Raw genomic sequence first — 22,689 nt, 5'->3', positions numbered from 1 at the left:
AAAAACTTCACACATCCTTAAAAAAGTGCTTTCTGGACCGTTTTTCAAAATTCTATCAATTTTTGTGTCAATTACACATGTATAAGAACTTTATCAACATACTTTAGTCATACTTTATTATCATTTTTTTTTTTTTTTTTTACTTGTGCATAAGGCATATGTTTTCTCCATTTGGAATATGATTTCATAGGAAGTCAAAAGTCAAAAGTCAAAAATGTCAAAATTTGGTAAAAAACTTCACACATCCTTAAAAAAGTGCTTTCTGGACCGTTTTTCAAAATTCTTTCAATTTATGTGTCAATTACACATGTATAAGAACTTTATCAACATACTTTAGTCATACTTTATTATCATTTTTTTTTTTTTTTTTACTTGTGCATAAGGCATATGTTTTCTCCATTTGGAATATGATTTCATAGGAAGTCAAAAGTCAAAAATGTCAAAATTTGGTAAAAAACTTCACACATCCTTAAAAAAGTGCTTTCTGGACCGTTTTTCAAAATTCTTTCAATTTTTGTGTCAATTACACATGTATAAGAACTTTATCAACATACTTTAGTCATACTTTATTATCATTTTTTTTATTTTTTTTACTTGTGCATAAGGCATATGTTTTCTCCATTTGGAATATGATTTCATAGGAAGTCAAAAGTCAAAAATGTCAAAATTTTATAAAAAACTTCACACACCCTTAAAAAAGTGCTTTCTGGACCGTTTTTCAAAATTCTTTCGAATTTTGTGTCAATTACACATGTATAAGAACTGTATCAACATATTTTAGTCGTCTTTTATTATCATATTTTTTTTTTTTTTACTTGTGCATAAGGCAAATGTTTTGTCCATTTGCAATATGATTTAATAGGATGTCAAAAGTCAAAAATTAGATTTTTTTTTTAAACTTTAAAAACTAAAAAAAGTGCTTTCTGGACCGTTTTTCGAAATTGTTTTGATTTTAAGACAATTAATCATGTGTAAGAAGTGTATGAATATACTTCTGTAAAATGTTATTATCATAATTATTTTTTTTTTTACTTGTGCATAAGGAATATGATTTGTCCATTTGCAATATGATTTCATAGGAAGTCAAAAGTCAATTTTTTTGGGGGCCAAAATTGACTGAACTGATGAACTCGGGACGGCCGGGCAGTGATAGTTGTTCATTTCCATCACTCGTTGTGTTGATTTCATCATGTCCATTTGGTGATGTTTTTTCACTATAGAATCATATTGCAAATGCGCATGCAACTGGTAACCGGAAGAAAAAAAAATGATGATTTCATTATGTCCATTTGTTTATGTTTCCTTACTTTTTCAAAGTCACTGTGCATTTGCAATATGTTTTAATGGGCAGGTACCATCACAAATTTGTCTTGCTCAAAATTCAAACTATACTTTGCTCAAACTATACCTTTGTCAACTTGTATTATCATAATTTTTTTTTGTTTTACTTGTGCATAAGGCATATGTTTTGTCCATTTGCAATATGATGTCATAGGAAGTCAAAAGTTAAAGTCAAAAGTAACGATTTTCCTCCGTGCAACTGGTGATCTGAAATGTGCAACTGGTGATCTGAAATGTGCAACTGGTAACCCCCCCCAAAAATTGTTTTGTTTATGTTTCCTTACTTTTTCAAAGTCCCTGTGCATTTGCAATATGTTTCAATGGGCAGGTACCATCACGAATTGGTCATGCTATAAAAATCCTGCAGGAATGTGAAATTGACTGGCCCGATGAACTCGGGATGGCTTTGCAGTGATTCTGGTTCATCTCAATCGCTCGTTAGGGTAGATTTCAGAATGTCGCTTTTGGTGATGGTACCTCACTGTTTAAACATATTGCAAATGTACAAGAGTCAAGTGGACAAGAGTCCATCAGTCAATTAGATATAATTCTGACACCAAACTGATACAAACTGACACCAAACCCACTTTTTCCAACTCGTTTAGTAGCCAACTATTACATACTTCAGAGCTGGCCCAAAATTCACAACGCCTTCGGTTCAAACCATAAAAAAAACATAAAACACGTAGTTACGTTCTAGCTGCGGGTCCATTTCTTATGTTATGTGTTGGCCTAGCTGAGGCGACCCCGAATCCCAAGTTTCGGCTCGATAGGTCATTTGGTGTCCGAGAAAAACCCTAATTGGTGCTGAAAATCCACTTTTTTCCATGCTTTGCTACGGGGTCCTTGAACGAGCTATCGGACAGAAACGTTGGGGTCCCTCTCTATGGGCCGAGCCGGTTTCAATGCACCTAGCCTTGCGTCTCTGAGACTTTTCTAAACGTCGTCATTTTCGTAATGGTCAAAATGAATTGAAGGTATTGCAAATGTACGAGGCTGTTTCTCGGTCCGAGAACCGTCTAGAGCCACGTAACTCACCACGCACCATCGACCGGAGGTCTAGAACAGGTTTCTAAAGTTTCGGAACTCTAGGTCTGACGGTTCTTTTTTAGCTCCAACAAAGCTAACTATTGCAGCCACTGTCTGTCTCTACGCACCCCAATACGTCCCTCCATCCAAGTTGTGTTTTAGTGTGATTTTTTTTTCCTTTGATTTTTTGGGGGAAAAATGACTGATTTACAGTACATGGGGGTTGCCTAATCACACATATGAAGTTTTGGAAAGATCAGACTTTTTTTAACCCCTCGAAACATCCCCTGAGACACCAATTATGGCACTTCCGGTTGGCACAGGAAGCTATAAATCAACACATATCCTCATTGGGGTATGCTGTTACAGAATCCTGAGTTTTAAGTCCTTACGTTAAGAACTGACTGATTTACACAGGGTTGAATGCACTATGTCTGTCAAACTGCAGGCAGGGTATGGGTAAACACTTTTAGGGTGATTTTAACCACTTCCGGTTGGTCCAGGAAGCTCAGAATCAACACAGGTAGACCTCATAGTGGCCTGATGGACTGGTACCGAAGACAGGTTCATACGGCATTCATAACCCATATAGACTTCAGTTTGAAATTAGGGGTGCAGGCAATGTATTCCTATGGGGAGAGATGACACTGTAATCTGTGAGATCAAAAAACACTGTTTTACTGTTAAGGGTTAATGCCACACGGTCAAGGTTAGGCTTGCACGGATCGGGAGGACCTTAGGAACATTCATGTGGTGTAATTTTTCTTCTCACCCTAACGGTTCTCTCACTGTCACTCAAAAGCAAATGACATTGTGGGGCAGGCTTCATTTTGGGCCTACTTTTCTAATGGTCGTTGCGCTTAGACCGAGCGAGCTACGGTCAAGCGGGATAGCTCGTTGAACTCAGCACAGTCTGGAGACTATGGTGATGCCATTTTTTGTGTTGATTTCAGAATGCCATTTTGGTGATGGTCCCTCTCCGTTTAAACATATTGCAAATGCACAAAAGTCAACAACTTTCCAGAATGTTGAAATTCTCAGCAGGAAACAGAGATGTGCTAAATAATTTGCTCTTGTAATCTGAAGAACATGTGTTCAATCCCTGTTCGTACATTTATGGAACAGAAGTGGCATGGTTGCCAACTTCAATTGCATCATTTTCAAAAACTGAAGTTCATGGGTTAGATGACTGTCCATACTTGCTTGTATTTAGAATTGCTGCTATCATTTCATTGTAGCTTCAATGGAGTGGTGTATATAAAAAGTACATTGTATTAATATTGCATTTTATCTGCAAATAAAATGGGATCGAAGCTCAGAGGGGGAGTGCATGCTATTTTAGTATGAGGTCCTTGGTTCAATCCCAAGGTTCTCCACTGAGTATTTGTGTGCCAAATTCACATTACACAACTCCTACTTTTCAGAATGTAAAAATTCTCACAGGAAACAGAGATGTTATTTGTGTGCCAAATTCACATTACACAACTACTACTTTCCAGAATGTTGATAAATATCTTGCAGAATAGAGTGGCATGGTGGTCAAGCGGTAAGGCGTCGGTCTTGTAAACCGAAGATCATGGGTTCAAATCCCATCTGTGCCTTACTGAAAGATAGCTGGTACCATGGGAAGGTTCTTTCACTGGAGGACTTTGAAGAAAAAAAGTTTTCTCAAAATGGCAACCCTGCTATTATATAGTAAGGGAATACCCCCCTGAATTGTACAAAAATGAATGGCAAGATATTGGCATTGGACAAACCATATACACAATGTCCAATACCACCCAAAGCGGCGTTGATTCGTGCAAAGTATATGGCAATTGCCAATTGTAACACTTCAAAAATCCAACAGGGGGCGAGTGCGCTCCATCTGGGTTTTTCATATTGGAAATGCAACCCAAGTCAACATCCAAAAGCAAAATTTTGAAAAAAGGATATTTTTTTCTAAAACTTTTCACCCCTTAAAAAAGTGCTTTCTGGGCCTTTTTTCGAAATTCTTTCGATTTTTTTGTCAATTACACATGTGTAAGAGCTGTATGAATATACTTTTGTCCAATTTTTTTATCATATTTTTTATTTTTTTAATTACATGCGCATAAGGCATATGTTTTGTCCATTTGCAATATGATTTCATAGGAAGTCAAAAGTCAAAAGTCAAAAATGTCAAAATTTGGTAAAAAACTTCACACATCCTTAAAAAAGTGCTTTCTGGACCGTTTTTCAAAATTCTATCAATTTTTGTGTCAATTACACATGTATAAGAACTTTATCAACATACTTTAGTCATACTTTATTATCATTTTTTTTTTTTTTTTTACTTGTGCATAAGGCATATGTTTTCTCCATTTGGAATATGATTTCATAGGAAGTCAAAAGTCAAAAGTCAAAAATGTCAAAATTTGGTAAAAAACTTCACACATCCTTAAAAAAGTGCTTTCTGGACCGTTTTTCAAAATTCTTTCAATTTATGTGTCAATTACACATGTATAAGAACTTTATCAACATACTTTAGTCATACTTTATTATCATTTTTTTTTTTTTTTTTACTTGTGCATAAGGCATATGTTTTCTCCATTTGGAATATGATTTCATAGGAAGTCAAAAGTCAAAAATGTCAAAATTTGGTAAAAAACTTCACACATCCTTAAAAAAGTGCTTTCTGGACCGTTTTTCAAAATTCTTTCAATTTTTGTGTCAATTACACATGTATAAGAACTTTATCAACATACTTTAGTCATACTTTATTATCATTTTTTTTATTTTTTTTACTTGTGCATAAGGCATATGTTTTCTCCATTTGGAATATGATTTCATAGGAAGTCAAAAGTCAAAAATGTCAAAATTTTATAAAAAACTTCACACACCCTTAAAAAAGTGCTTTCTGGACCGTTTTTCAAAATTCTTTCGAATTTTGTGTCAATTACACATGTATAAGAACTGTATCAACATATTTTAGTCGTCTTTTATTATCATATTTTTTTTTTTTTTACTTGTGCATAAGGCAAATGTTTTGTCCATTTGCAATATGATTTAATAGGATGTCAAAAGTCAAAAATTAGATTTTTTTTTTAAACTTTAAAAACTAAAAAAAGTGCTTTCTGGACCGTTTTTCGAAATTGTTTCGATTTTAAGACAATTAATCATGTGTAAGAAGTGTATGAATATACTTCTGTAAAATGTTATTATCATAATTATTTTTTTTTTTACTTGTGCATAAGGAATATGATTTGTCCATTTGCAATATGATTTCATAGGAAGTCAAAAGTCAATTTTTTTGGGGGCCAAAATTGACTGAACTGATGAACTCGGGACGGCCGGGCAGTGATAGTTGTTCATTTCCATCACTCGTTGTGTTGATTTCATCATGTCCATTTGGTGATGTTTTTTCACTATAGAATCATATTGCAAATGCGCATGCAACTGGTAACCGGAAGAAAAAAAAATGATGATTTCATTATGTCCATTTGTTTATGTTTCCTTACTTTTTCAAAGTCACTGTGCATTTGCAATATGTTTTAATGGGCAGGTACCATCACAAATTTGTCATGCTCAAAATTCAAACTATACTTTGCTCAAACTATACCTTTGTCAACTTGTATTATCATAATTTTTTTTGGTTTTACTTGTGCATAAGGCATATGTTTTGTCCATTTGCAATATGATGTCATAGGAAGTCAAAAGTCAAAGTCAAAAGTAACGATTTTCCTCCGTGCAACTGGTGATCTGAAATGTGCAACTGGTGATCTGAAATGTGCAACTGGTAACCCCCCCAAAAAATTGTTTTGTTTATGTTTCCTTACTTTTTCAAAGTCCCTGTGCATTTGCAATATGTTTCAATGGGCAGGTACCATCACGAATTGGTCATGCTATAAAAATCCTGCAGGAATGTGAAATTGACTGGCCCGATGAACTCGGGATGGCTTTGCAGTGATTCTGGTTCATCTCAATCGCTCGTTAGGGTAGATTTCAGAATGTCGCTTTTGGTGATGGTACCTCACTGTTTAAACATATTGCAAATGTACAAGAGTCAAGTGGACAAGAGTCCATCAGTCAATTAGATATAATTCTGACACCAAACTGATACAAACTGACACCAAACCCACTTTTTCCAACTCGTTTAGTAGCCAACTATTACATACTTCAGAGCTGGCCCAAAATTCACAACGCCTTCGGTTCAAACCATAAAAAAAACATAAAACACGTAGTTACGTTCTAGCTGCGGGTCCATTTCTTATGTTATGTGTTGGCCTAGCTGAGGCGACCCCGAATCCCAAGTTTCGGCTCGATAGGTCATTTGGTGTCCGAGAAAAACCCTAATTGGTGCTGAAAATCCACTTTTTTCCATGCTTTGCTACGGGGTCCTTGAACGAGCTATCGGACAGAAACGTTGGGGTCCCTCTCTATGGGCCGAGCCGGTTTCAATGCACCTAGCCTTGCGTCTCTGAGACTTTTCTAAACGTCGTCATTTTCGTAATGGTCAAAATGAATTGAAGGTATTGCAAATGTACGAGGCTGTTTCTCGGTCCGAGAACCGTCTAGAGCCACGTAACTCACCACGCACCATCGACCGGAGGTCTAGAACAGGTTTCTAAAGTTTCGGAACTCTAGGTCTGACGGTTCTTTTTTAGCTCCAACAAAGCTAACTATTGCAGCCACTGTCTGTCTCTACGCACCCCAATACGTCCCTCCATCCAAGTTGTGTTTTAGTGTGATTTTTTTTTCCTTTGATTTTTTTGGGGAAAAATGACTGATTTACAGTACATGGGGGTTGCCTAATCACACATATGAAGTTTTGGAAAGATCAGACTTTTTTTAACCCCTCGAAACATCCCCTGAGACACCAATTATGGCACTTCCGGTTGGCACAGGAAGCTATAAATCAACACATATCCTCATTGGGGTATGCTGTTACAGAATCCTGAGTTTTAAGTCCTTACGTTAAGAACTGACTGATTTACACAGGGTTGAATGCACTATGTCTGTCAAACTGCAGGCAGGGTATGGGTAAACACTTTTAGGGTGATTTTAACCACTTCCGGTTGGTCCAGGAAGCTCAGAATCAACACAGGTAGACCTCATAGTGGCCTGATGGACTGGTACCGAAGACAGGTTCATACGGCATTCATAACCCATATAGACTTCAGTTTGAAATTAGGGGTGCAGGCAATGTATTCCTATGGGGAGAGATGACACTGTAATCTGTGAGATCAAAAAACACTGTTTTACTGTTAAGGGTTAATGCCACACGGTCAAGGTTAGGCTTGCACGGATCGGGAGGACCTTAGGAACATTCATGTGGTGTAATTTTTCTTCTCACCCTAACGGTTCTCTCACTGTCACTCAAAAGCAAATGACATTGTGGGGCAGGCTTCATTTTGGGCCTACTTTTCTAATGGTCGTTGCGCTTAGACCGAGCGAGCTACGGTCAAGCGGGATAGCTCGTTGAACTCAGCACAGTCTGGAGACTATGGTGATGCCATTTTTTGTGTTGATTTCAGAATGCCATTTTGGTGATGGTCCCTCTCCGTTTAAACATATTGCAAATGCACAAAAGTCAACAACTTTCCAGAATGTTGAAATTCTCAGCAGGAAACAGAGATGTGCTAAATAATTTGCTCTTGTAATCTGAAGAACATGTGTTCAATCCCTGTTCGTACATTTATGGAACAGAAGTGGCATGGTTGCCAACTTCAATTGCATCATTTTCAAAAACTGAAGTTCATGGGTTAGATGACTGTCCATACTTGCTTGTATTTAGAATTGCTGCTATCAATTCATTGTAGCTTCAATGGAGTGGTGTATATAAAAAGTACATTGTATTAATATTGCATTTTATCTGCAAATAAAATGGGATCGAAGCTCAGAGGGGGAGTGCATGCTATTTTAGTATGAGGTCCTTGGTTCAATCCCAAGGTTCTCCACTGAGTATTTGTGTGCCAAATTCACATTACACAACTCCTACTTTTCAGAATGTTAAAATTCTCACAGGAAACAGAGATGTTATTTGTGTGCCAAATTCACATTACACAACTACTACTTTCCAGAATGTTGATAAATATCTTGCAGCATAGAGTGGCATGGTGGCCAAGCGGTAAGGCGTCGGTCTTGTAAACCGAAGAGCATGAAAGATAGCTGATACCATGGGAAGGTTCTTTCACTGGAGGACTTTGAAGAAAAAAAAGTTTTCTCAAAATGGCAACCCTGCTATTATATAGTAAGGGGATGTGCCTCTACGGTAGAGCTAATACTTGAAATGCATGCGCTCTGAAGTTAATCCCCAAATTCTCTGATGAGTATATTTAGTTGTGAAATTAGCTTTTGCACAACTCTACTTTCCACAATGTTGACATTTTAAGAAGGAAATAGATGTGCTAAGTCATCTGTTTTTGTAAACTGAAGCACATGGGTTCAATCCTGGGTTCAAGCCTTGTTCGACGTTTATGGAAGCTTTGTATTGAATTGTAGCGAGGGCCAGCCGACTAGAGCATACAGGCCACTACGACCTGTATGCTCTAGTCGGCTGGCCCTCGCTACATATTCGTCGCCAGACCCACTGGTTCCAGGTCATCTTTTTAGTCTATGCTAGGTAAAGCTCCGCCTTATCTCAGCTCACAGGTCACGATAACAACACCCACCCGTAGCACGCGCTCCAGCAGGTATATCTCACTGGTCATCCCCAAAGCCAACACCTCCTTTGGCCTCCTTTCCTTCCAGTTCTCTGCTGACAATGACTGGAACGAATTGCAAAAATCGCTGAAGCTGGAGACATATTTCCCTCACTAACTTTCAGTGTTGCCAACTTAGCGACTTAGTCGCTGTATTTAGCAAGTATTCAAACCCCTCTGAATACTTGCAGACATTTTCATTTTACTCACCTTTTGTCTCTTCCACAATGTTATTCCTCACTCCTACAGTGTCCATCACAATTACATGCACATTGACAATTATGCAAATTAGGTGATGACATCATTTAGCAACTTTTAGCGACTTTTAGGACAGCCAATAGCTACTTTCCTTACTGAGGTGTTGGCAACACTGCTAACTTTAAACATCGGCAATCTGAGCAGCTAACTGATCGCTGCAGCTGTACAAAGCCCATCTGTAAATAGCCCACCCAATCTACCTACCTCATCCCCATATTGTTTTAATATACTTTCTGCTCTTTGCACACCAGTATTTCTACTTGCACATCATCATCTGCTCATCTATCACTCCAGTGTTAATTTGCTAAATTGTAAATACTTCGCTACTATGGCCTATTTATTGCCTTACCTCCATTTGCACGCACTGTATATAGTAGACTTTCTTCTATTGTGTTATTGACTGTACGCTTGTTTATTCCATCTGTAACTCTGTGTTGTTGTTTGTGTTGCGCTGCTTTGCTTTATCTTGGCTAGGTCGCAGTTGAATATGAAAACTTGTTCTCAACTAGCTTACCTGGTTAATTATAGGTGAAATTTAAAAAAAAAATAAAATAAAAAAATGATTTCCAGAAAGGGATGTAGCTCAGTGGTAGAGCGCATGCTTTGCATGTATGAGGTCCTGGGTTCAATCCCCAGCTCCTCCATTAAAATTTTTGCAATGGCCAATCTCCTACTTTCCAGAATGTTGAAATTCTCAGCAGGAAACAGAGATGTGCTAAATAATTTGCTCTTGTAATCTGAAGAACATGTGTTCAATCCCTGTTCGTACATTTATGGAACAGAAGTGGCATGGTTGCCAACTTCAATTGCATCATTTTCAAAAACTGAAGTTCATGGGTTAGATGACTGTCCATACTTGCTTGTATTTAGAATTGCTGCTATCATTTCATTGTAGCTTCAATGGAGTGGTGTATATAAAAAGTACATTGTATTAATATTGCATTTTATCTGCAAATAAAATGGGATCGAAGCTCAGAGGGGGAGTGCATGCTATTTTAGTATGAGGTCCTTGGTTCAATCCCAAGGTTCTCCACTGAGTATTTGTGTGCCAAATTCACATTACACAACTCCTACTTTTCAGAATGTAAAAATTCTCACAGGAAACAGAGATGTTATTTGTGTGCCAAATTCACATTACACAACTACTACTTTCCAGAATGTTGATAAATATCTTGCAGAATAGAGTGGCATGGTGGTCAAGCGGTAAGGCGTCGGTCTTGTAAACCGAAGATCATGGGTTCAAATCCCATCTGTGCCTTACTGAAAGATAGCTGGTACCATGGGAAGGTTCTTTCACTGGAGGACTTTGAAGAAAAAAAGTTTTCTCAAAATGGCAACCCTGCTATTATATAGTAAGGGAATACCCCCCTGAATTGTACAAAAATGAATGGCAAGATATTGGCATTGGACAAACCATATACACGATGTCCAATACCACCCAAAGCGGCGTTGATTCGTGCAAAGTATATGGCAATTGCCAATTGTAACACTTCAAAAATCCAACAGGGGGCGAGTGCGCTCCATCTGGGTTTTTCATATTGGAAATGCAACCCAAGTCAACATCCAAAAGCAAAATTTTGAAAAAAGGATATTTTTTTCTAAAACTTTTCACCCCTTAAAAAAGTGCTTTCTGGGCCTTTTTTCGAAATTCTTTCGATTTTTTTGTCAATTACACATGTGTAAGAGCTGTATGAATATACTTTTGTCCAATTTTTTTATCATATTTTTTATTTTTTTAATTACATGCGCATAAGGCATATGTTTTGTCCATTTGCAATATGATTTCATAGGAAGTCAAAAGTCAAAAGTCAAAAATGTCAAAATTTGGTAAAAAACTTCACACATCCTTAAAAAAGTGCTTTCTGGACCGTTTTTCAAAATTCTATCAATTTTTGTGTCAATTACACATGTATAAGAACTTTATCAACATACTTTAGTCATACTTTATTATCATTTTTTTTTTTTTTTACTTGTGCATAAGGCATATGTTTTCTCCATTTGGAATATGATTTCATAGGAAGTCAAAAGTCAAAAGTCAAAAATGTCAAAATTTGGTAAAAAACTTCACACATCCTTAAAAAAGTGCTTTCTGGACCGTTTTTCAAAATTCTTTCAATTTATGTGTCAATTACACATGTATAAGAACTTTATCAACATACTTTAGTCATACTTTATTATCATTTTTTTTTTTTTTTTTTACTTGTGCATAAGGCATATGTTTTCTCCATTTGGAATATGATTTCATAGGAAGTCAAAAGTCAAAAATGTCAAAATTTGGTAAAAAACTTCACACATCCTTAAAAAAGTGCTTTCTGGACCGTTTTTCAAAATTCTTTCAATTTTTGTGTCAATTACACATGTATAAGAACTTTATCAACATACTTTAGTCATACTTTGTTATCATTTTTTTTATTTTTTTTACTTGTGCATAAGGCATATGTTTTCTCCATTTGGAATATGATTTCATAGGAAGTCAAAAGTCAAAAATGTCAAAATTTTATAAAAAACTTCACACACCCTTAAAAAAGTGCTTTCTGGACCGTTTTTCAAAATTCTTTCGAATTTTGTGTCAATTACACATGTATAAGAACTGTATCAACATATTTTAGTCGTCTTTTATTATCATATTTTTTTTTTTTTTACTTGTGCATAAGGCAAATGTTTTGTCCATTTGCAATATGATTTAATAGGATGTCAAAAGTCAAAAATTAGATTTTTTTTTTAAACTTTAAAAACTAAAAAAAGTGCTTTCTGGACCGTTTTTCGAAATTGTTTCGATTTTAAGACAATTAATCATGTGTAAGAAGTGTATGAATATACTTCTGTAAAATGTTATTATCATAATTATTTTTTTTTTTACTTGTGCATAAGGAATATGATTTGTCCATTTGCAATATGATTTCATAGGAAGTCAAAAGTCAATTTTTTTGGGGGCCAAAATTGACTGAACTGATGAACTCGGGACGGCCGGGCAGTGATAGTTGTTCATTTCCATCACTCGTTGTGTTGATTTCATCATGTCCATTTGGTGATGTTTTTTCACTATAGAATCATATTGCAAATGCGCATGCAACTGGTAACCGGAAGAAAAAAAAATGATGATTTCATTATGTCCATTTGTTTATGTTTCCTTACTTTTTCAAAGTCACTGTGCATTTGCAATATGTTTTAATGGGCAGGTACCATCACAAATTTGTCATGCTCAAAATTCAAACTATACTTTGCTCAAACTATACCTTTGTCAACTTGTATTATCATAATTTTTTTTGGTTTTACTTGTGCATAAGGCATATGTTTTGTCCATTTGCAATATGATGTCATAGGAAGTCAAAAGTCAAAGTCAAAAGTAACGATTTTCCTCCGTGCAACTGGTGATCTGAAATGTGCAACTGGTGATCTGAAATGTGCAACTGGTAACCCCCCCAAAAAATTGTTTTGTTTATGTTTCCTTACTTTTTCAAAGTCCCTGTGCATTTGCAATATGTTTCAATGGGCAGGTACCATCACGAATTGGTCATGCTATAAAAATCCTGCAGGAATGTGAAATTGACTGGCCCGATGAACTCGGGATGGCTTTGCAGTGATTCTGGTTCATCTCAATCGCTCGTTAGGGTAGATTTCAGAATGTCGCTTTTGGTGATGGTACCTCACTGTTTAAACATATTGCAAATGTACAAGAGTCAAGTGGACAAGAGTCCATCAGTCAATTAGATATAATTCTGACACCAAACTGATACAAACTGACACCAAACCCACTTTTTCCAACTCGTTTAGTAGCCAACTATTACATACTTCAGAGCTGGCCCAAAATTCACAACGCCTTCGGTTCAAACCATAAAAAAAACATAAAACACGTAGTTACGTTCTAGCTGCGGGTCCATTTCTTATGTTATGTGTTGGCCTAGCTGAGGCGACCCCGAATCCCAAGTTTCGGCTCGATAGGTCATTTGGTGTCCGAGAAAAACCCTAATTGGTGCTGAAAATCCACTTTTTTCCATGCTTTGCTACGGGGTCCTTGAACGAGCTATCGGACAGAAACGTTGGGGTCCCTCTCTATGGGCCGAGCCGGTTTCAATGCACCTAGCCTTGCGTCTCTGAGACTTTTCTAAACGTCGTCATTTTCGTAATGGTCAAAATGAATTGAAGGTATTGCAAATGTACGAGGCTGTTTCTCGGTCCGAGAACCGTCTAGAGCCACGTAACTCACCACGCACCATCGACCGGAGGTCTAGAACAGGTTTCTAAAGTTTCGGAACTCTAGGTCTGACGGTTCTTTTTTAGCTCCAACAAAGCTAACTATTGCAGCCACTGTCTGTCTCTACGCACCCCAATACGTCCCTCCATCCAAGTTGTGTTTTAGTGTGATTTTTTTTTCCTTTGATTTTTTGGGGGAAAAATGACTGATTTACAGTACATGGGGGTTGCCTAATCACACATATGAAGTTTTGGAAAGATCAGACTTTTTTTAACCCCTCGAAACATCCCCTGAGACACCAATTATGGCACTTCCGGTTGGCACAGGAAGCTATAAATCAACACATATCCTCATTGGGGTATGCTGTTACAGAATCCTGAGTTTTAAGTCCTTATGTTAAGAACTGACTGATTTACACAGGGTTGAATGCACTATGTCTGTCAAACTGCAGGCAGGGTATGGGTAAACACTTTTAGGGTGATTTTAACCACTTCCGGTTGGTCCAGGAAGCTCAGAATCAACACAGGTAGACCTCATAGTGGCCTGATGGACTGGTACCGAAGACAGGTTCATACGGCATTCATAACCCATATAGACTTCAGTTTGAAATTAGGGGTGCAGGCAATGTATTCCTATGGGGAGAGATGACACTGTAATCTGTGAGATCAAAAAACACTGTTTTACTGTTAAGGGTTAATGCCACACGGTCAAGGTTAGGCTTGCACGGATCGGGAGGACCTTAGGAACATTCATGTGGTGTAATTTTTCTTCTCACCCTAACGGTTCTCTCACTGTCACTCAAAAGCAAATGACATTGTGGGGCAGGCTTCATTTTGGGCCTACTTTTCTAATGGTCGTTGCGCTTAGACCGAGCGAGCTACGGTCAAGCGGGATAGCTCGTTGAACTCAGCACAGTCTGGAGACTATGGTGATGCCATTTTTTGTGTTGATTTCAGAATGCCATTTTGGTGATGGTCCCTCTCCGTTTAAACATATTGCAAATGCACAAAAGTCAACAACTTTCCAGAATGTTGAAATTCTCAGCAGGAAACAGAGATGTGCTAAATAATTTGCTCTTGTAATCTGAAGAACATGTGTTCAATCCCTGTTCGTACATTTATGGAACAGAAGTGGCATGGTTGCCAACTTCAATTGCATCATTTTCAAAAACTGAAGTTCATGGGTTAGATGACTGTCCATACTTGCTTGTATTTAGAATTGCTGCTATCATTTCATTGTAGCTTCAATGGAGTGGTGTATATAAAAAGTACATTGTATTAATATTGCATTTTATCTGCAAATAAAATGGGATCGAAGCTCAGAGGGGGAGTGCATGCTATTTTAGTATGAGGTCCTTGGTTCAATCCCAAGGTTCTCCACTGAGTATTTGTGTGCCAAATTCACATTACACAACTCCTACTTTTCAGAATGTAAAAATTCTCACAGGAAACAGAGATGTTATTTGTGTGCCAAATTCACATTACACAACTACTACTTTCCAGAATGTTGATAAATATCTTGCAGAATAGAGTGGCATGGTGGTCAAGCGGTAAGGCGTCGGTCTTGTAAACCGAAGATCATGGGTTCAAATCCCATCTGTGCCTTACTGAAAGATAGCTGGTACCATGGGAAGGTTCTTTCACTGGAGGACTTTGAAGAAAAAAAGTTTTCTCAAAATGGCAACCCTGCTATTATATAGTAAGGGAATACCCCCCTGAATTGTACAAAAATGAATGGCAAGATATTGGCATTGGACAAACCATATACACAATGTCCAATACCACCCAAAGCGGCGTTGATTCGTGCAAAGTATATGGCAATTGCCAATTGTAACACTTCAAAAATCCAACAGGGGGCGAGTGCGCTCCATCTGGGTTTTTCATATTGGAAATGCAACCCAAGTCAACATCCAAAAGCAAAATTTTGAAAAAAGGATATTTTTTTCTAAAACTTTTCACCCCTTAAAAAAGTGCTTTCTGGGCCTTTTTTCGAAATTCTTTCGATTTTTTTGTCAATTACACATGTGTAAGAGCTGTATGAATATACTTTTGTCCAATTTTTTTATCATATTTTTTATTTTTTTAATTACATGCGCATAAGGCATATGTTTTGTCCATTTGCAATATGATTTCATAGGAAGTCAAAAGTCAAAAGTCAAAAATGTCAAAATTTGGTAAAAAACTTCACACATCCTTAAAAAAGTGCTTTCTGGACCGTTTTTCAAAATTCTATCAATTTTTGTGTCAATTACACATGTATAAGAACTTTATCAACATACTTTAGTCATACTTTATTATCATTTTTTTTTTTTTTTTACTTGTGCATAAGGCATATGTTTTCTCCATTTGGAATATGATTTCATAGGAAGTCAAAAGTCAAAAGTCAAAAATGTCAAAATTTGGTAAAAAACTTCACACATCCTTAAAAAAGTGCTTTCTGGACCGTTTTTCAAAATTCTTTCAATTTATGTGTCAATTACACATGTATAAGAACTTTATCAACATACTTTAGTCATACTTTATTATCATTTTTTTTTTTTTTTTTACTTGTGCATAAGGCATATGTTTTCTCCATTTGGAATATGATTTCATAGGAAGTCAAAAGTCAAAAATGTCAAAATTTGGTAAAAAACTTCACACATCCTTAAAAAAGTGCTTTCTGGACCGTTTTTCAAAATTCTTTCAATTTTTGTGTCAATTACACATGTATAAGAACTTTATCAACATACTTTAGTCATACTTTATTATCATTTTTTTTATTTTTTTTACTTGTGCATAAGGCATATGTTTTCTCCATTTGGAATATGATTTCATAGGAAGTCAAAAGTCAAAAATGTCAAAATTTTATAAAAAACTTCACACACCCTTAAAAAAGTGCTTTCTGGACCGTTTTTCAAAATTCTTTCGAATTTTGTGTCAATTACACATGTATAAGAACTGTATCAACATATTTTAGTCGTCTTTTATTATCATATTTTTTTTTTTTTTACTTGTGCATAAGGCAAATGTTTTGTCCATTTGCAATATGATTTAATAGGATGTCAAAAGTCAAAAATTAGATTTTTTTTTTAAACTTTAAAAACTAAAAAAAGTGCTTTCTGGACCGTTTTTCGAAATTGTTTCGATTTTAAGACAATTAATCATGTGTAAGAAGTGTATGAATATACTTCTGTAAAATGTTATTATCATAATTATTTTTTTTTTTACTTGTGCATAAGGAATATGATTTGTCCATTTGCAATATGATTTCATAGGAAGTCAAAAGTCAATTTTTTTGGGGGCCAAAATTGACTGAACTGATGAACTCGGGACGGCCGGGCAGTGATAGTTGTTCATTTCCATCACTCGTTGTGTTGATTTCATCATGTCCATTTGGTGATGTTTTTTCACTATAGAATCATATTGCAAATGCGCATGCAACTGGTAACCGGAAGAAAAAAAAATGATGATTTCATTATGTCCATTTGTTTATGTTTCCTTACTTTTTCAAAGTCACTGTGCATTTGCAATATGTTTTAATGGGCAGGTACCATCACAAATTTGTCATGCTCAAAATTCAAACTATACTTTGCTCAAACTATACCTTTGTCAACTTGTATTATCATAATTTTTTTTGGTTTTACTTGTGCATAAGGCATATGTTTTGTCCATTTGCAATATGATGTCATAGGAAGTCAAAAGTCAAAGTCAAAAGTAACGATTTTCCTCCGTGCAACTGGTGATCTGAAATGTGCAACTGGTGATCTGAAATGTGCAACTGGTAACCCCCCCAAAAAATTGTTTTGTTTATGTTTCCTTACTTTTTCAAAGTCCCTGTGCATTTGCAATATGTTTCAATGGGCAGGTACCATCACGAATTGGTCATGCTATAAAAATCCTGCAGGAATGTGAAATTGACTGGCCCGATGAACTCGGGATGGCTTTGCAGTGATTCTGGTTCATCTCAATCGCTCGTTAGGGTAGATTTCAGAATGTCGCTTTTGGTGATGGTACCTCACTGTTTAAACATATTGCAAATGTACAAGAGTCAAGTGGACAAGAGTCCATCAGTCAATTAGATATAATTCTGACACCAAACTGATACAAACTGACACCAAACCCACTTTTTCCAACTCGTTTAGTAGCCAACTATTACATACTTCAGAGCTGGCCCAAAATTCACAACGCCTTCGGTTCAAACCATAAAAAAAACATAAAACACGTAGTTACGTTCTAGCTGCGGGTCCATTTCTTATGTTATGTGTTGGCCTAGCTGAGGCGACCCCGAATCCCAAGTTTCGGCTCGATAGGTCATTTGGTGTCCGAGAAAAACCCTAATTGGTGCTGAAAATCCACTTTTTTCCATGCTTTGCTACGGGGTCCTTGAACGAGCTATCGGACAGAAACGTTGGGGTCCCTCTCTATGGGCCGAGCCGGTTTCAATGCACCTAGCCTTGCGTCTCTGAGACTTTTCTAAACGTCGTCATTTTCGTAATGGTCAAAATGAATTGAAGGTATTGCAAATGTACGAGGCTGTTTCTCGGTCCGAGAACCGTCTAGAGCCACGTAACTCACCACGCACCATCGACCGGAGGTCTAGAACAGGTTTCTAAAGTTTCGGAACTCTAGGTCTGACGGTTCTTTTTTAGCTCCAACAAAGCTAACTATTGCAGCCACTGTCTGTCTCTACGCACCCCAATACGTCCCTCCATCCAAGTTGTGTTTTAGTGTGATTTTTTTTTCCTTTGATTTTTTTGGGGAAAAATGACTGATTTACAGTACATGGGGGTTGCCTAATCACACATATGAAGTTTTGGAAAGATCAGACTTTTTTTAACCCCTCGAAACATCCCCTGAGACACCAATTATGGCACTTCCGGTTGGCACAGGAAGCTATAAATCAACACATATCCTCATTGGGGTATGCTGTTACAGAATCCTGAGTTTTAAGTCCTTACGTTAAGAACTGACTGATTTACACAGGGTTGAATGCACTATGTCTGTCAAACTGCAGGCAGGGTATGGGTAAACACTTTTAGGGTGATTTTAACCACTTCCGGTTGGTCCAGGAAGCTCAGAATCAACACAGGTAGACCTCATAGTGGCCTGATGGACTGGTACCGAAGACAGGTTCATACGGCATTCATAACCCATATAGACTTCAGTTTGAAATTAGGGGTGCAGGCAATGTATTCCTATGGGGAGAGATGACACTGTAATCTGTGAGATCAAAAAACACTGTTTTACTGTTAAGGGTTAATGCCACACGGTCAAGGTTAGGCTTGCACGGATCGGGAGGACCTTAGGAACATTCATGTGGTGTAATTTTTCTTCTCACCCTAACGGTTCTCTCACTGTCACTCAAAAGCAAATGACATTGTGGGGCAGGCTTCATTTTGGGCCTACTTTTCTAATGGTCGTTGCGCTTAGACCGAGCGAGCTACGGTCAAGCGGGATAGCTCGTTGAACTCAGCACAGTCTGGAGACTATGGTGATGCCATTTTTTGTGTTGATTTCAGAATGCCATTTTGGTGATGGTCCCTCTCCGTTTAAACATATTGCAAATGCACAAAAGTCAACAACTTTCCAGAATGTTGAAATTCTCAGCAGGAAACAGAGATGTGCTAAATAATTTGCTCTTGTAATCTGAAGAACATGTGTTCAATCCCTGTTCGTACATTTATGGAACAGAAGTGGCATGGTTGCCAACTTCAATTGCATCATTTTCAAAAACTGAAGTTCATGGGTTAGATGACTGTCCATACTTGCTTGTATTTAGAATTGCTGCTATCAATTCATTGTAGCTTCAATGGAGTGGTGTATATAAAAAGTACATTGTATTAATATTGCATTTTATCTGCAAATAAAATGGGATCGAAGCTCAGAGGGGGAGTGCATGCTATTTTAGTATGAGGTCCTTGGTTCAATCCCAAGGTTCTCCACTGAGTATTTGTGTGCCAAATTCACATTACACAACTCCTACTTTTCAGAATGTTAAAATTCTCACAGGAAACAGAGATGTTATTTGTGTGCCAAATTCACATTACACAACTACTACTTTCCAGAATGTTGATAAATATCTTGCAGCATAGAGTGGCATGGTGGCCAAGCGGTAAGGCGTCGGTCTTGTAAACCGAAGAGCATGAAAGATAGCTGATACCATGGGAAGGTTCTTTCACTGGAGGACTTTGAAGAAAAAAAAGTTTTCTCAAAATGGCAACCCTGCTATTATATAGTAAGGGGATGTGCCTCTACGGTAGAGCTAATACTTGAAATGCATGCGCTCTGAAGTTAATCCCCAAATTCTCTGATGAGTATATTTAGTTGTGAAATTAGCTTTTGCACAACTCTACTTTCCACAATGTTGACATTTTAAGAAGGAAATAGATGTGCTAAGTCATCTGTTTTTGTAAACTGAAGCACATGGGTTCAATCCTGGGTTCAAGCCTTGTTCGACGTTTATGGAAGCTTTGTATTGAATTGTAGCGAGGGCCAGCCGACTAGAGCATACAGGCCACTACGACCTGTATGCTCTAGTCGGCTGGCCCTCGCTACATATTCGTCGCCAGACCCACTGGTTCCAGGTCATCTTTTTAGTCTATGCTAGGTAAAGCTCCGCCTTATCTCAGCTCACAGGTCACGATAACAACACCCACCCGTAGCACGCGCTCCAGCAGGTATATCTCACTGGTCATCCCCAAAGCCAACACCTCCTTTGGCCTCCTTTCCTTCCAGTTCTCTGCTGACAATGACTGGAACGAATTGCAAAAATCGCTGAAGCTGGAGACATATTTCCCTCACTAACTTTCAGTGTTGCCAACTTAGCGACTTAGTCGCTGTATTTAGCAAGTATTCAAACCCCTCTGAATACTTGCAGACATTTTCATTTTACTCACCTTTTGTCTCTTCCACAATGTTATTCCTCACTCCTACAGTGTCCATCACAATTACATGCACATTGACAATTATGCAAATTAGGTGATGACATCATTTAGCAACTTTTAGCGACTTTTAGGACAGCCAATAGCTACTTTCCTTACTGAGGTGTTGGCAACACTGCTAACTTTAAACATCGGCAATCTGAGCAGCTAACTGATCGCTGCAGCTGTACAAAGCCCATCTGTAAATAGCCCACCCAATCTACCTACCTCATCCCCATATTGTTTTAATATACTTTCTGCTCTTTGCACACCAGTATTTCTACTTGCACATCATCATCTGCTCATCTATCACTCCAGTGTTAATTTGCTAAATTGTAAATACTTCGCTACTATGGCCTATTTATTGCCTTACCTCCATTTGCACGCACTGTATATAGTAGACTTTCTTCTATTGTGTTATTGACTGTACGCTTGTTTATTCCATCTGTAACTCTGTGTTGTTGTTTGTGTTGCGCTGCTTTGCTTTATCTTGGCTAGGTCGCAGTTGAATATGAAAACTTGTTCTCAACTAGCTTACCTGGTTAATTATAGGTGAAATTTAAAAAAAAAATAAAATAAAAAAATGATTTCCAGAAAGGGATGTAGCTCAGTGGTAGAGCGCATGCTTTGCATGTATGAGGTCCTGGGTTCAATCCCCAGCTCCTCCATTAAAATTTTTGCAATGGCCAATCTCCTACTTTCCAGAATGTTGAAATTCTCAGCAGGAAACAGAGATGTGCTAAATAATTTGCTCTTGTAATCTGAAGAACATGTGTTCAATCCCTGTTCGTACATTTATGGAACAGAAGTGGCATGGTTGCCAACTTCAATTGCATCATTTTCAAAAACTGAAGTTCATGGGTTAGATGACTGTCCATACTTGCTTGTATTTAGAATTGCTGCTATCATTTCATTGTAGCTTCAATGGAGTGGTGTATATAAAAAGTACATTGTATTAATATTGCATTTTATCTGCAAATAAAATGGGATCGAAGCTCAGAGGGGGAGTGCATGCTATTTTAGTATGAGGTCCTTGGTTCAATCCCAAGGTTCTCCACTGAGTATTTGTGTGCCAAATTCACATTACACAACTCCTACTTTTCAGAATGTAAAAATTCTCACAGGAAACAGAGATGTTATTTGTGTGCCAAATTCACATTACACAACTACTACTTTCCAGAATGTTGATAAATATCTTGCAGAATAGAGTGGCATGGTGGTCAAGCGGTAAGGCGTCGGTCTTGTAAACCGAAGATCATGGGTTCAAATCCCATCTGTGCCTTACTGAAAGATAGCTGGTACCATGGGAAGGTTCTTTCACTGGAGGACTTTGAAGAAAAAAAGTTTTCTCAAAATGGCAACCCTGCTATTATATAGTAAGGGAATACCCCCCTGAATTGTACAAAAATGAATGGCAAGATATTGGCATTGGACAAACCATATACACGATGTCCAATACCACCCAAAGCGGCGTTGATTCGTGCAAAGTATATGGCAATTGCCAATTGTAACACTTCAAAAATCCAACAGGGGGCGAGTGCGCTCCATCTGGGTTTTTCATATTGGAAATGCAACCCAAGTCAACATCCAAAAGCAAAATTTTGAAAAAAGGATATTTTTTTCTAAAACTTTTCACCCCTTAAAAAAGTGCTTTCTGGGCCTTTTTTCGAAATTCTTTCGATTTTTTTGTCAATTACACATGTGTAAGAGCTGTATGAATATACTTTTGTCCAATTTTTTTATCATATTTTTTATTTTTTTAATTACATGCGCATAAGGCATATGTTTTGTCCATTTGCAATATGATTTCATAGGAAGTCAAAAGTCAAAAGTCAAAAATGTCAAAATTTGGTAAAAAACTTCACACATCCTTAAAAAAGTGCTTTCTGGACCGTTTTTCAAAATTCTATCAATTTTTGTGTCAATTACACATGTATAAGAACTTTATCAACATACTTTAGTCATACTTTATTATCATTTTTTTTTTTTTTTTTACTTGTGCATAAGGCATATGTTTTCTCCATTTGGAATATGATTTCATAGGAAGTCAAAAGTCAAAAGTCAAAAATGTCAAAATTTGGTAAAAAACTTCACACATCCTTAAAAAAGTGCTTTCTGGACCGTTTTTCAAAATTCTTTCAATTTATGTGTCAATTACACATGTATAAGAACTTTATCAACATACTTTAGTCATACTTTATTATCATTTTTTTTTTTTTTTTTACTTGTGCATAAGGCATATGTTTTCTCCATTTGGAATATGATTTCATAGGAAGTCAAAAGTCAAAAATGTCAAAATTTGGTAA

General features: G+C 37.1%; 6 non-coding genes across 6 annotated transcripts; all 6 read left to right on the top strand.

The window, feature by feature from the left end:
* Window positions 1-3,899: 3,899 nt before the first annotated feature.
* On the top strand, window positions 3,900-3,971 carry trnat-ugu (transfer RNA threonine (anticodon UGU)). The gene has a single exon. It is a non-coding gene; the product is annotated as a tRNA-Thr (tRNA).
* Window positions 3,972-9,862: 5,891 nt separating this feature from the next.
* On the top strand, window positions 9,863-9,934 carry trnaa-ugc (transfer RNA alanine (anticodon UGC)). The gene has a single exon. It is a non-coding gene; the product is annotated as a tRNA-Ala (tRNA).
* Window positions 9,935-10,476: 542 nt separating this feature from the next.
* Window positions 10,477-10,548, top strand: trnat-ugu (transfer RNA threonine (anticodon UGU)). The gene has a single exon. It is a non-coding gene; the product is annotated as a tRNA-Thr (tRNA).
* A 4,469-nt stretch (window positions 10,549-15,017) lies between these two features.
* On the top strand, window positions 15,018-15,089 carry trnat-ugu (transfer RNA threonine (anticodon UGU)). Its single transcript has one exon. It is a non-coding gene; the product is annotated as a tRNA-Thr (tRNA).
* A 5,890-nt stretch (window positions 15,090-20,979) lies between these two features.
* Window positions 20,980-21,051, top strand: trnaa-ugc (transfer RNA alanine (anticodon UGC)). Its single transcript has one exon. It is a non-coding gene; the product is annotated as a tRNA-Ala (tRNA).
* A 542-nt stretch (window positions 21,052-21,593) lies between these two features.
* trnat-ugu (transfer RNA threonine (anticodon UGU)) lies at window positions 21,594-21,665 on the top strand. Its single transcript has one exon. It is a non-coding gene; the product is annotated as a tRNA-Thr (tRNA).
* Window positions 21,666-22,689: the final 1,024 nt, after the last annotated feature.

The sequence above is a fragment of the Oncorhynchus clarkii genome, unplaced genomic scaffold, assembly GCF_045791955.1.
Source record: "Oncorhynchus clarkii lewisi isolate Uvic-CL-2024 unplaced genomic scaffold, UVic_Ocla_1.0 unplaced_contig_8806_pilon_pilon, whole genome shotgun sequence".
Classification (NCBI taxonomy): domain Eukaryota; kingdom Metazoa; phylum Chordata; class Actinopteri; order Salmoniformes; family Salmonidae; genus Oncorhynchus; species Oncorhynchus clarkii.
The sequence above is the reverse complement of the archived record's forward strand: the minus strand, read 5'-3'. Positions and strand labels throughout refer to the sequence as shown.